This window comes from Puma concolor, chromosome B4 (assembly GCF_028749965.1).
Source record: "Puma concolor isolate L17-30 chromosome B4, mPumCon1.1.hap2, whole genome shotgun sequence".
Taxonomy (NCBI): domain Eukaryota; kingdom Metazoa; phylum Chordata; class Mammalia; order Carnivora; family Felidae; genus Puma; species Puma concolor.
Window position 1 is genome coordinate 111,140,565 of NC_141673.1, and position 15,689 is coordinate 111,156,253.

General features: G+C 40.8%; 1 protein-coding gene across 3 annotated transcripts in view; it reads right to left on the reverse strand.

Moving 5' to 3' along the window:
* The window catches only part of CCNY (cyclin Y), a 331,491-nt gene that overhangs the window by 293,597 nt on the left and 22,205 nt on the right, over window positions 1-15,689 (reverse strand). The gene's annotated exons all lie outside the window — the stretch shown is intronic.

Below are 15,689 nucleotides of genomic sequence, written 5' to 3' on the forward strand. Positions count from 1 at the left end.
TTGCTGGCAGGCTAGCAACAAGGACCTCATCACTAGTAGTAGTGCAGTGTGTACAGGTCTTGGAATGCCGTAGTTCTGTTGCTAAAACTTTTACCCACAGTGAACTAGGCTGGGATATGACTGGAATAGGATTCAGTGGCTGGTATAATACCTCTGATCCTCAAGAGGTAAGAGGGAAATGATAACTATAAAGACTATGGAATTGGGTGGCTGTCGCTAAGCACATAGGTTCATTGAAAAGAAATAACAGGTGTTATTGACAGGTGTTCAGGAAAATTGATTCATCACCAATTCAGGACAAAACATGAGAGCTAGCGGGTCTCTTGGCAATGTTTAAGGAAATCCTAATCTGTACCTGGAGAGCTGATAAAAAGGAGGATGGGGCTCAAGGCTTAATCTTAACAGTAGCAGAGCTCAGAGAAGGTTGACTTCTCGGCCCCTTCTCATCTCTGTACAGGGTCAGGGTCTAATAGCAAAGAAGTGGAACCCCTAAAACTTGGGATGAGATTATCTGTAAAGATGCAATTGAGAACCTTGAAGCCACTGGGCCTGCAGAAGTGATCCATTTCCCCTTATTAAAAAATAGTACCCTCCCTTTGCTTAAAGATCTTGTAGAGGCCTCAAATGAGGCGAGTGCTTTGCAACACCATGCTATCAACCCTAAGGATTACTCCCATCTCCTCTCCTGGCAGCCAGACCATCACAGGGGTCAAGCCCCAGCATAGCCCATCTGAGGATGTCCTGAGCCTACCAATGGAAAAGAGGGACTATACACCAAAGGAGCCGCAGAATCCAACTAATATATTCCTGCAGGAGCTGGGAATATACATGGAATGGAATCCCCAAGGTGCTAGATACAGAGCAACTGAACATCAGGTTGGGTAAGTAGGAGTTATCCACTCCAGTAATGCAGGATTTAACACACTGGCGGTGTTGAGACTGTGAGGATAGCTCTTGGAAGCTTGAAAAAAGTGCTGGGCCACATGAAAGGAAGGCATGTCTCACAAAGCCATGTTCCAAATGAAAGCCTGGAAGACACTATTTAGCAGAGCGATGGGGACAGGACTGCTGGTGAGGGGTGAGAATTGTGAGGAGCTCAGTGGTGACTGTCCTCTGGAGGCTGTCACCAATGAAAGGAGATACCCTTCACAACTGGGCTCCTTGACATACAACAAGCACTGCAACTGTCCAAAAGGATAGAGGCAGGTGGCAGCATTTAACCATTAAAATCAAGGTGAGTGAGGACAAGTTGGAGTAGCAGCTAAGGGAGTCCCCATACAGGGAACCAGGAAGAGGGCTAATTAGAACACATTTTTTAAAAATCAAAGTCATTGATCCCTTGCCCACCTTCTGGACCTGAGCCTATTCTTAGACCCAGAACTTACTGACTGAAAGAGAAACCAGTGTCTGCAAAAGCATGGCAGGTGTATTCAATAGTGACTCCTCAGTACTTCCACAGAGAACTATGGCTGCTTACACAGGTAGCCATGCATTGGAGAAAGGAGAATGCTTAGATTATTTTGAGGATTATTGGACAGTCTGAATTGACATTGTTACCCGGGGATCCAAAGTACCACCATACCTTCCCTGCTATACTGGAAGTGGATGGGACCAGAGAGTCAGTGGGATCCCGGTCCAGGTTCAGCTCACAGACCTACACATTGGTCCCTTCAGCAGTCCCAAATTAACAATAAAACTGGGCATACTTTTTAGTTGACAGAACCCTCACCCACGTAAGATAAGAGCTTTTGCAGTGGAAAGGCCAAGTGGAAACTTCTGCAACTCCTTCCTTCCTCAGCCAAGGTAGTAAATCAAAAACAATGCCTCAAAATCAATACCACCTTCAAAGCCTTAAAGAATGAAGGGCTAGTGGTCTCTTTCATATCCCCACTTAATTCACCAATCTGGCTCCTACGAAAGCTGGATAGATAATGGCAGATAACAGGGGACTGTGGTAGCTGTAACCAAGTAGTAGCCCCAATGGCAGTTGCTGTGCTAGATGGGGCATCTTTGCTACAGCACATTAAAGCAACCTCTGGTACACACATATGTGGCCACTGATCTGGCAAATGTATTCTTTTCCATCCTATCAGAAAGAAGGATTACAAGCAGTGAACATTCACATGGGCAGGAAACAATATACATTTCACTCTTTCCCCAGTACTATGTTAGTTCCCTGTCTTCAGTCACATTCTAGCTGAAAAGGGACTTGGACATTCCACAGAGTAAGACATTGGTCCACTATATTGATAGAATGGTGCTAATCATACCAGAGGAAGAAATGAAGACACCAGAAGTCTAGAGGATGGGAAGTAAGCCTGTCAAGGTTTAGGAGCCTGCTACATCACAGTGAGGTGTTCAGAGCTCCAGAGGACTGGGGCATGCTGATATCCCATCACTAAGAAAAAGGCACACTGCGTGATCAGCCTCTCAGGGTCTGGAGGTGGCATATTCTACACTTGGGAATACTGCTCTATCCCATTTGGCAGATGACATGGAAGGCTGCCAGAGGGGACCCAGAGCAAAAAAGGGACCTGCAGCAAGACCAGTCATGGTGTGAGCAGTCATGTTGCTGGGCCCTCTGAGGTACCTGTGCTAGGAAACAATGCTGTGGGAGTTTATGGCAAGCCGGGTAGGAGAAGCACAACGTAGACCCCTCAGGTTCTGAAAAAAGGCTGGCTACCACTTCAACTAAGGAAGCTCCTGTCAGGCAATTGGTCTTGTGAGAGTTGATATATGTAACCACAGAACATCAGGTAACCCTGAGCCAGAGCTGCTCATTGTAACTTGTGTTTGCCAAATGCAGTGGGTCATATGGTTGGGGCAAGGGGTGGTCAACAGCAAGCCCTCATAAGAGGGCACGGGCACACCCATGTGGGATTGGACCCAGGCCAGGCCAGAGAGTGCCAGCAAGCTGCCTGACTTGTTGAGAATAAGAAGGCAGTGGCTTTGGAGACTTGAGGACAGAGAATGAAGGCAAGATGCACATTTAGGGGAGTGCTGGACAGAATGGGATAGGGAAACATGGGCTTCTAGGCAACACAGTTTTAGACCATGAAACAGTTTTAAGTCAGCATGGGTTTGCGTTTTTCTCCATCCACATTCAGTTGCCTGGATGCAAGTTGGGTATTATTATTACTTTTTTTTTTTTTTACCAGGACTGGGATTGTTGCTTCTATAAATGCAACAGAGGAGAGAGGGGCATGTGAGGTGAGGGTGTAAGCCAGGGAGTAATTATAAGGATGGACTGGGGAACCCAGCAGGTACAGAAGAAAACAAGATGCAGGCAGTGAGGTAAGTAGATTGGAAGTCCCCCTGGGGTTGAAGGGCCACTGGCATAAGGCTAAAACAGTGAGCTGGAAAGATAGGTGGAGGTGACTGAGAGGGAAACTCAAACTCCTGAGCCTGTCAGAGGACAGGGGTCTGACCAGAAGAGGCAGAGCCTCTAAGGACAGGTTGCATGGACAGAAAAGCACCTAGCAGGTCACCTGATAGGAATCTCACTCTTTCAAGGGACACAGAAGTTCTGACACTAACCTGCAGTCACCATAGAGTCTGGGAAGCCTTGTGGCATTAAACCTTTAACCAATCCCTGGAACACTGCCTGTGGATTTCCTTGACACTGACTTGGGGACTTGGAGCAAGAATGATTTGTCTTCAACTTTCTACTGCATGACAGACCCACAGTTGCTAGACCCTGCAACTACCTTAAGGAATTTGAGAATTAAATGAGCTGATAGGTATACAGTGCTCAAAATAATGACTGGCATATAACTAACTCTCAGTAGGTATTAACCATCACTATCTAGAGAACAAATAAAATAGCAACAATACACACACACACACACACACACACACACACACACACACACAGAAAGAGAGAGAGAGAGAGAGAGAGAGAGAGAGAGAGAGAGAGGTTGAGAATAAGCAAATCTATAGAGGCAGAAAGTAGATAACAGTTGGGGATTGGAGAGAGCAATGAGGATTAAGTGATAATTGGTACAACATTTTTGTGTGTGTTGGTGGGGTTGAGTATAAAAATTAAAGTAAGATTAGATTGTGGTGATGATTGCACAAATTACTTTAAAAACCCCATAGAATCGTACACTTTAAAAGGATGAATTTTATGGTATGTGAATTATATCTCAAGAACTGTTTTTTTAAAGAAGCAATAATGAAAGTTATCCCAGATAAAGCTCTCAGATTGTTGCTATTGAGAATGATGCTTATCTTCATTACTCTTCAAGGGAATTTTTCTATATTAACTTTGTAATATCCTGTGGCTCATTTTTACCATGCCAGTGATAGTACCACACATATGAGAACCCCGAGAAATATGAAATCACAGTATAAATGATTGTACATGCCAGGTGGCTAGGAAGTGTTTATTTGAATGCATTTTAATTCGTGTAATTGCATTTCTTGGAGGGAGCATTTTCTTCAGTGTCTCATTCTGTGTTGGCTTTTTTACTAGCCTGTTATCTACTCACATAGAGCAAGAAAACCATGCACTCCTAGGGGATAGGAATAATGCTAATTTTATTCATTTGGCAATACCAGGGGAAAAGATAAACTGATACAGAAAAAAAATAACTGATACTTTTCTTAGAAAAGATATTTTCTTAGAAATATCTGCTTGTTTAATGCCTTTGTCCTGGTTTAGGCTTTAATGCTTGACTGAAGGTACCCTCAGGCACTCCTCATTCATTCATTCAACAACTATTCATTGAACTCCTTCTGTTTACAAGAAATAGAATACGGCTGTAATGTGAGTAGAGAATTATCTTATGAAAAAATAAATTTAATTTAACTTTTTATAGCTTCTACTTCAAAGCTTCCTAGTGTGTACATACACAATGGAGGAGGCCAAATCTAAACATAATTCCAGAAGAAGCATAAGGGAATTGAGCAGGTGCCTGGTGGTGGTGGTGGCCATCATACAACTCACCCTTGCAGTGACCTCTCAGCAGCCCACCCAGGACCGGCCTTCTCCTTGTGGTTCTCAAACTCGCTGTACATGAGGACCGCCTGTAGGGCTTGGTTAAATACAGATTGCTGTCTTTTCCCTAGAATTTGATTCAAGAACTCTAGAATGGGGCCTAAAAATGTTCATGTCTAACAAGTTTCCATGAGATGTTGACACCACTCTTAGAAACGCTCCCCTAGGACCCTGTGAGACAAAGTACCAGAGACATCACTACAAGCATAAAACATACAGACATCACAATGACTCTAAACCCATATCTTTCTATAATAACACTGAATGTAAATGGATTAAATGCGCCAACCAAAAGACATAGGGTATCAGAATGGATAAAAAAACAAGACCCATCTATTTGCTGTCTACAAGAAACTCATTTTAGACCTGAGGACACCTTTAGATTGAGAGTGAGGGGATGGAGAACTATTTATCATGCTACTGGAAGCCAAAAGAAAGCTGGAGTAGCCATACTTATATCAGACAAACTAGACTTTAAATTAAAGGCTGTAACAAGAGATGAAGAAGGACATTATATAATAGTGACAGGGTCTATCCATCAGGAAGAGCTAACAATTATAAATGTCTATGCGCCGAATACCGGAGCGCCCAAATATATAAAACAATTACTCATAAACACAAGCAACCTTATTGATAAGAATGTGGTAATTGCAGGGGACTTTAACACCCCACTTACAGAAATGGATAGATCATCTAGACGCACGGTCAATAAAGAAACAAGGGCCCTGAATGAGACATTGGATCAGATGGACTTGACAGATATATTTAGAACTCTGCATCCCAAAGCAACAGAATATACTTTCTTCTCGAGTGCACATGGAACATTCTCCAAGATAGATCATATACTGGGTCACAAAACAGCCCTTCATAAGTTTACAAGAATTGAAATCATACCATGCATACTTTCAGACCACAACGCTATGAAGCTTGAAATCAACCACAGAAAAAAGTCTGGAAAACCTCCAAAAGCATGGAGGTTAAAGAACACCCTACTCACGAATGAGTGGGTCAACCAGGCAATTAGAGAAGAAATTAAAAAATATATGGAAACAAACGAAAATGAAAATACAACAATCCAAACGCTTTGGGACGCAGCAAAGGCAGTCCTGAGAGGAAAATACATTGCAATCCAGGCCTATCTCCAGAAACAAGAAAAATCCCAAATACAAAATCTAACAGCACACCTAAAGGAAATAGAAGCAGAACAGCAAAGGCAGCCTAAACCCAGCAGAAGAAGAGAAATAATAAAGATCAGAGCAGAAATAAACAATATAGAATCTAAAAAAACTGTAGAGCAGATCAATGAAACCAAGAGTTGGTTTTTTGAAAAAATAAACAAAATTGACAAACCTCTAGCCAGGCTTCTCAAAAAGAAAAGGGAGATGACCCAAATAGATAAAATCATGAATGAAAATGGAATGATTACAACCAATCCCTCAGAGATACAAACAATTATCAGGGAATACTATGAAAAATTATATGCCAACAAATTGGACAACCTGGAAGAAATGGACAAATTCCTGAACACCCACACTCTTCCAAAACTCAATCAGGAGGAAATAGAAAGCTTGAACAGACCCATAACCAGCGAAGAAATTGAATCAGTTATCAAAAATCTCCCAACAAATAAGAATCCAGGACCAGATGGCTTCCCAGGGGAGTTCTACCAGACGTTTAAAGCAGAGATAATACCTATCCTTCTCAAGCTATTCCAAGAAATAGAAAGGGAAGGAAAACTTCCAGACTCATTCTATGAAGCCAGTATTACTTTGATTCCTAAACCAGACAGAGACCCAGTAAAAAAAGAGAACTACAGGCCAATATCCCTGATGAATATGGATGCAAAAATTCTCAATAAGATACTAGCAAATCGAATTCAACAGCATATAAAAAGAATTATTCACCATGATCAAGTGGGATTCATTCCTGGGATGCAGGGCTGGTTCAACATTCGCAAATCAATCAACGTGATACATCACATTAACAAAAAAAAAGAGAAGAACCATATGATCCTGTCAATCGATGCAGAAAAGGCCTTTGACAAAATCCAGCACCCTTTCTTAATAAAAACTCTTGAGAAAGTCGGGATAGAAGGAACATACTTAAAGATCATAAAAGCCATTTATGAAAAGCCCACAGCTAACATCATCCTCAACGGGGAAAAACTGAGAGCTTTTTCCCTGAGATCAGGAACACGACAGGGATGCCCACTCTCACCGCTGTTGTTTAACATAGTGCTGGAAGTTCTAGCATCAGCAATCAGACAACAAAAGGAAATCAAAGGCGTCAAAATTGGCAAAGATGAAGTCAAGCTTTCGCTCTTTGCAGATGACATGATATTATACATGGAAAATCCGATAGACTCCACCAAAAGTCTGCTATAACTGATCCATGAATTCAGCAAAGTTGCAGGATACAAAATCAATGTACAGAAATCAGTTGCATTCTTATACACTAACAATGAAACAACAGAAAGACAAATAAAGAAACTGATCCCATTCACAATTGCACCAAGAAGCATAAAATACCTAGGAATCAATCTAACCAAAGATGTAAAGGATCTGTATGCTGAAAACTATAGAAAGCTTATGAAGGTAATTGAAGAAGATTTAAAGAAATGGAAAGACATTCCCTGCTCATGGATTGGAAGAATAAATATTGTCAAAATGTCAATACTACCCAAAGCTATCTACACATTCAATGCAATCCCAATCAAAATTGCACCAGCATTCTTCTCGAAACTAGAACAAGCAATCCTAAAATTCATATGGAACCACAAAAGGCCCCGAATAGCCAAAGTAATTTTGAAGAAGAAGACCAAAGCAGGAGGCATCACAATCCCAGACTTTAGCCTCTACTACAAAGCTGTCATCATCAAGACAGCATGGTATTGGCACCAAAACAGACACATAGACCAATGGAATAGAATAGAAACCCCAGAACTAGACCCACAAACGTACGGCCAACTCATCTTTGACAAAGCAGGAAAGAACATCCAATGGAAAAAAGACAGTCTCTTTAACAAATGGTGCTGGGAGAACTGGACAGCAACATGCAGAAGGTTGAAACTAGACCACTTTCTCACACCATTCACAAAAATAAACTCAAAATGGATAAAGGACCTGAATGTGAGACAGGAAACCATCAAAACCTTAGAGGAGAAAGCAGGAAAAGACCTCTCTGACCTCAGCCGTAGCAACCTCTTACTCGACACATCCCCAAAGGCAAGGGAATTAAAAGCAAAAGTGAATTCCTGGGACCTTATGAAGATAAAAAGCTTCTGCACAGCAAAGGAAACAACCAACAAAACTAAAAGGCAACCAACGGAATGGGAAAAGATATTTGCAAATGACATATCGGACAAAGGGCTAGTATCCAAAATCTATAAAGAGCTCACCAAACTCCACACCCGAAAAGCAAATAACCCAGTGAAGAAATGGGCAGAAAACATGAATAGACACTTCTCTAAAGAAGACATCCGGATGGCCAACAGGCACATGAAAAGATGTTCAGCGTCGCTCCTTATCAGGGAAATACAAATCAAAACCACACTCAGATATCACCTCACGCCAGTCAGAGTGGCCAAAATGAACAAATCAGGAGACTATAGATGCTGGAGAGGATGTGGAGAAACGGGAACCCTCTTGCACTGTTGGTGGGAATGCAAATTGGTGCAGCCACTCTGGAAAGCAGTGTGGAGGTTCCTCAGAAAATTAAAAATAGACCTACCCTATGACCCAGCAATAGCACTGCTAGGAATTTATCCAAGGGACACAGGAGTACTGATGCATAGGGGCACTTGTACCCCAATGTTCATAGCAGCACTCTCAACAATAGCCAAATTATGGAAAGAGCCTAAATGTCCATCAACTGATGAATGGATAAAGAAATTGTGGTTTATATACACAATGGAGTACTACGTGGCAATGAGAAAAAATGAAATATGGCCTTTTGTAGCAACGTGGATGGAACTGGAGAGTGTGATGCTAAGTGAAATAAGCCATACAGAGAAAGACAGATACCATATGGTTTCACTCTTATGTGGATCCTGAGAAACTTAAGAGAAACCCATGGGGGAGGGGAACAAAAAAAAAAAAAAAAGAGGTTAGAGTGGGAGAGAGCCAAAGCATAAGAGACTGTTGAGAACTGAGAACAAACTAAGGGTTGATGGGGGGTGGGAGGGAGGAGAGGGTGGGTGATGGGTACTGAGGAGGGCACCTTTTGGGATGAGCACTGGGTGTTGTATGGAAACCAATTTGACAATAAACTTCATATATAAAAAAAAAAAAAAAAGAATGGGAAAAAAAAAAAAAAATAAATAAAAAAAAAAAAAAAAAAAAAAAAAAAAAAAAAAAAAGAAACGCTCCCCTAGCTGGCACCATGAGACAGGAGACATCTTTAGGACCACTGTCTTTCTTCAGCTTCCTTCTTACTTTTTGGTATGTATAGGAACTTATTACTAAAAAGAGCCCCCTACCTTGGACCAAACCCCGTATTCTGATAATTTCCTTTTTTTCCCCTCAATACACCCAACTTCTGGGTCCCTTCTATTCAAGGCCCTGCTTTTTGTAGGGAACAGCCAGCCAATCTAATAAAAGAATCAAAGGAATGCTTAGTTGTTGCCAAGGCATTCATGGGTGACCTTATGCTATAAAACTGCTCCCACTTGATATTCAGCTTGAATTTTCTCAGCCTTCCTTCAGGCCAAATCTGTTGTTCTATGTATGACAGCTTTGGCAGTAATGTCTACACTAATACTCCATTTTAATAGTTTGTTATCAGTTAGAGAAGGCATAGCTTCATTAATAATTTATTAAATTATTAAAACAAGAGAAATGTATCAGTCTCATATTCTCATTATGGGAATCAGGCAGTATCTTTTAAATGTCTGGCACATAAATTCTCCTAAGATGCTTTAGGAACAGGCTCATAAGTAGGTCTTACAGCAGAAATCAGGATTTGAGCAACGCTTTAAAATTCTTTGTTGATACCCATGCAGGTGGCCTCTGACAAGTTGCTTGACTCCCCCTTAGGAACCAGAGGAGTGCCTTAAGCCAGAATCCATGCAGTAGAATGAAAGACAAATACTGGGAACCATAAGGCTAACCACCAAATCATGAGTAGAGACTGGATTTTATCTTACTTTACTTTATTTTAATGTTTATTTATTTTTGAGAGAAGGCATGAGCAGGGGAAGGGTAGAGAGATGGGGACAGAAGATCTGAAGTGGGCCATGTGTTGACAGCAGAGAGCCCAATGTGGGGTTTGAACTAATGAACTGTGAGATCATGACCTGAGCTGAAGTCAGCCGCTTAACTGACTGAGCCCCCAGGCACCCTGAGACTGGATTTTAGAAACAAAAGTTCTATGCTGTAATGGAAAGTAGGTTGGCAGGAGTTGTGAGAAACTAGGAACTGAGGAGCAATCTTCAAAACCAGTTCATGTTGCCTTCATGGCTTCACAGGGGCATAATTCTTGGATGGGTTTCCTTAGCATAAAGGTTTTGTGGGGTGGGCAGCTGTGAAGTCTATATGTGTATGTGACTAAAGTTAATAAGTCATTGTATCTACAGAACCAAAATTAGACTTTTTAAAAGGAAGGGAAAAATAAATGTGAAAGAAGATTTAAATAATACTGTCAACTACTTTGACAAAATAGACATATACAGCACCATACCCAACAACTACAAAGATATATATTCTTTTTAAGTAAGATGGAGAATTCATGAAATAGACATATAATGAGTCATAGATTAAGTCTTATTGTCTCAAAAAAGGGAAATATTATAGCATATATTCTATAACAACACAATTAAATTAGAATTCATTTAATTAAGATATGAAGAAAAGCCCCAACACACTTTAAATAACTTATGAACAAAAGAATAAATCACATGTGAGTTAGAAAATATTTCTAACTGAATTATAATGAAAATACAACATGTTAAATTTTATGGGATGCAGCCAAAGCAGTACTTCCTTAGAGGGAAATCAATACTTTCAAATGCTAAAGTATTATGCAATAAGAAAAGAAAAAAATATTGTTTAAATATCAATGATCTAAGGTTGCAACATAGAGGCTTCATACATAAAGAAGAACGAATTTAATCCAAGGTAAATAGAAGGAAGGAAATAAAAACCAGAAATCAATGAAATGAAAAACAAACAAATAGAGAAAATTAACAAAGCCAAAAGTTGATTCATCAACAAATTCAAACAAGGTGATAAACCTCTAGTAAGACTACATCATAGAAAAATGTAAATTCAACAATTCAGATGAAGTAGGCAAATTATTTGAAAAACACAATTTACCAAAAAGAAGATAACCTGAACAGTTGTATATCTACTAAGTAAATTGAATTTGGTAATCAATAATTTTCTGACAAGGAAAACTCTAGGCCAACGGTCTTGGTGAATAGTTAAGGAAAAAATAACGTCATTGTACACAAATTCTGTCAGAATAGAGATAAGGCCAGGAAAACTTATAAGACAAGGAAAGAAAATTGTAGAACGTACACAGATAGAGGCAATAATCCTTACCAATAATTAGCAGTTGAAGTGAAAGTGGATAACATATCATGACTAAGTAGGGTTTATCCCAGGAATGCAAGATTGGCTTAATATTTGAAAAACAATGTAATTCTCCGTATTAACAGAATAAAGGAGAAAAACTATGATTGTCAATATACTCAACCAATGCAAATCAAAATCCCAGTAGACTCTTTGTAGTAATTGAAATTTTTTTAATGTTTATTTATTTTTGAGATAGAGAGAATGTGTGAGCAAATGAGGGGCAGAGAGATCGAGACACAGAATCCAAAGCAGGCTCCAGGCTCTGAGCTGTCAGCACAGAGTCCAATGCAGGGCTAGAACTCACAAACTGCTAGTTCATGACCTGAGTTGAAGTCAGACACTTAACCAACTGAGCCACCCAGGTGCCCCTGTAGTAACTGAAATTTAATGCTAAAATTTCTATGGAAAAGCAAGGGGCAGTTTTTATGGAACTACCCCATGACCCACGGGAAGTGAAATTATGTGTCCACACAATCTTGTGAGAGAATGTCATAATTGTTGGGGCACCTGGGTGGCTCAGTCAGTTAAGTGTCCAGCTCTTGATTTCAACTTAGGTCATGATCTCATGGTTCATGAGATTGAGCCCCAAGTTGGGCTGTGTGCTGACAGTATGGAGCCTGCTTGGTATTCCCTCTCTTTCTCTGTCTCTGTCTCTCTCTCTCTGCTCCTCCCCCATCATGCTCTCTGTGTCTCAAAATAAATAAATAAAGTTTTTAAAAACTCTTAAAAAAAAAAAAGAATGTTATAATTGCATCACATATAAAGCAGGAACTTGACACAACCCAAATTTCCATCAGAAGAAGTATGATGAATTGGGGCACCTGGGTGGCTCAGTTGGTTGAGTATCAGGCTCTTGGTTTCAGCTTGGGTCATGATCCCAGGGTTGTGAGATTGAGCCTTGCATTGGGCTTCGTGCTGGGCATGTATCTTGCTTAGGATTCTCTCTCTCTCTCTCTCTCTCTCTCCCTCTGCCCCTCTACCCCACTCATGTTCTCTCTCTAAAATAAAATATAATATAATATAATAAAATAACAAAAGAAGTTTGAATAGACAAATTGTGATGTATTTATTTAATGCAATATTACTCAACAATAAAAAAAAAAATGAACTACTGATACTTTCAAAACTATGGACGAATCTAAAAAATATATGTTAAGGGGCACCTGGGTGGCTCAGTCGGTTGAGTGGCTGACTTCAGCTCAGGTCATGATCTTACGGTCCGTGAGTTCGAGCCCCACGTTGGGCTCTGTGCTGACAGCTCGGAGCCTGGAGCCTGTTTCAGATTCTGTGTCTCCCTCTCTCTGACCCTCCCCCATTCATGCTCTGTCTCTCTCTGTCTCAAAAATAAATAAATGTTAAAAAAAAATTAAAAATAAAAAAATAAAAAATATATGTTAAGTGAAAGAAGGCAGACATAAAAGAGTATATACTGTATGATTCCTTTCAAATGAACTCCAAGACTGAAGTAAACCAATATGTGGTGATAGAAATCAGAACAATAATTGCTTAAGGGAATGGGTACAGGAAACCTTTCTGGGGTGATGGAAATGTTCTAAATTATGATTTGGTGTAGTGATTACATGGGTATATACATTAATCAAAACAGATTTAATTATACACTTAAGATCTGTGCATTTAACAGTATATAATTTTTTAATAAACTTTATTTTTAGAGAAATTTTGGTTTCACAGCAAAATTGAGTGACAAGTAGAGAGTTTCCAGATATTCTCTATCCCCATATACACACAGTCTCCCTCACATCAACATTCTGAAACACAGTGGTACATTTGTTACAATCAGCAAACCTACATTAACACATCATTACCCCAATCCATAGATTATATAAGGGTTCATTCTTAGTGTTCTACATTCCATGGTTTTTTAATTTTTAATTTTTAAAAAATTTTTTTAATGTTTATTTTTTGAGAGAACGAGACAGAGTGCGAGCAGGGGAGGGGAAGAGAGAGGAGGAGACACAATCTGAAACAGGCTCCAAGCTCTGAGCTGTCAGCACAGAGCCTGACTCAGGGTTGGAACTCACGAACTGCGAGATCATGACCTGAGCCGAAGTCGGACAAAGTCGGATGCTTAACCGACTGAGCCCCCAGGTGCCCCTACATTCTATGGGTTTTAACAAAAATATAATTACATGAGGGAGAGGGAGTTAAGATTAGTGGAGTATTAGGGGAATCCTGGGCTTGTCTTGTCCCTTGAACACAGCTAGATTAACAGCAAATCATTCTGAACACCTAGGAAATCAATCTGAGGCTTAAGAGAACAAGTTGCACAATTACAGGGAGAGAAAATGTCTGGTATGAGATGCAGTGATGTGAACTAGGGGAGAGGAAAGCTATATTGCCACAGAGGGAACCCTTTGGTGGAGAGAGAAGAGAGAAGGGGAGAGCTGCATATTGGGTTTGCACAAGAAAAACACTCCCCAAAGCAGGGAAGCTCAAATTCTGAGGTTTTAGAAGTCTGCACCATTGGCTGCAGTCAAGCCAGCTGGGCAGCAGTGCACCTGGGGAGGAGCGCAGAAGCCTGGGAGCAGACAGCATGGTGTAACGATCTCCTGGGTCCCACTGGGAGAGAATGTTCCCCTTCTTAAAGGACATTTGGAAGAGGGGTATATTGCCTCTCCAAGGACAAAAGACCCTTGCCAGCACCATTGAGTGGCCGTTCATCAGCAAAGGACAGAAATACAGGCAGAGGGCATATAATCTGGTCTCTGCTTTTTGCGGTGCTTCACCATAAACTCCAAGCACCGGTGCAGCCATGCAACTGCTTTTCTGGGACAGAACGGCACAAGACACAGCACTATGAGGCTCTCCTCTGAAGGACAGGAGCAGGTCTGCATCGTACCAGGCCCTTCAAGGTTTGGAGTTTTGGATCTGGGCTGGGTGCCAGAGGTAAAACAAAGGAGAACTGTGACACCGGATGTGTTGACAGCTTGGGCACAGACATGGTGAGGGCAGGGATCTGATGGAAGCTGGGACACAAGAGGGGAGATTGTTCCCTTGTCTGTGAGTGCTTCCTCAATAGTGGCAGGTGCAAGCTTCCCTCTCTAGAGACTAGACAGCAGTGTAATGCCATCTTCCCCTGGCCTACCAGTGTGGTTGGAGTTCAGTGAGCAACACAGCGCCTCCAGTGGAGGCTGAGGCTGCTTACACCAAGCCCTGCCTCCCTGCACCCTGCGAATGCATCGTTACTAGGGCAGGTCTGACTGTGAGCCAGGACAGTGGGCCTCACCCTCAGAAGACCATCACAGGCCCCCACATTCACCAAGTCTATTAATCATAGAGTGCTCCAAATCATCAGCTTCAGTTCTGGTGGAAATAGGACCAGGCATTTATTTATTTATTTATTTATTTATTTATTTATTTATTTCCCTTGGAATCAGGCTTATAGTTTTTTGTTTGTTTGCTTTTCTTTTCTTTTCTTTTTTTGAGATCAGGCTTCTTTTTGTCTTCCTTTTTCTTTGAAATTAGGGTAATGTTTTGTGTGGCTTTTTTTTAAGTTTATTTAATTTTGAGAGAGAAAGAAGGCAGGCAGGGGAGAGGCAGAGAGAGAGGGAGAGAGGGAATCCTAAGCAGGCCCTGCACTGTTAGCACAGAGCCCAATGTGGGGCTTGAACCCATAAACCTATGAGATCATGACCTGAACCAAAACCAAGAGTCAGATGCTTAACCAACTGAGCCACCCAAGCACCCCAGGCTTATAGTTTTTTATTTGTCTATTTGTTTTGTTTTGTTTTGTTTTTTATTCCTTTTCCTTTTCTCTTTATATATTTATTTATTTTTGGATTGGCTTTTTAATTTTTTTTAATTAGGCTTATTTTAACAAGCAAATCAAAGCACACCTAGTTAAATGTCAAAACACTCCCCACTGTAAGCAAGGAGAAACTCTACAAAGGACTGACCTGGGGGAAAGAGCAGTCAGAAAAACAACAGCAAAGTATATACAGCATACACCAGAAACACTCCCTGAAGCACTGGGTCCTGGGATAGTGTATGACCCCCTTTTTATATAGCATTACTCTCAGGAGCAGGAAACATAACAAGCTTTCATAGCACACAAAAGACAGAAATCAAGGCAAAATGAAAAGATGGAGGAATTCTCC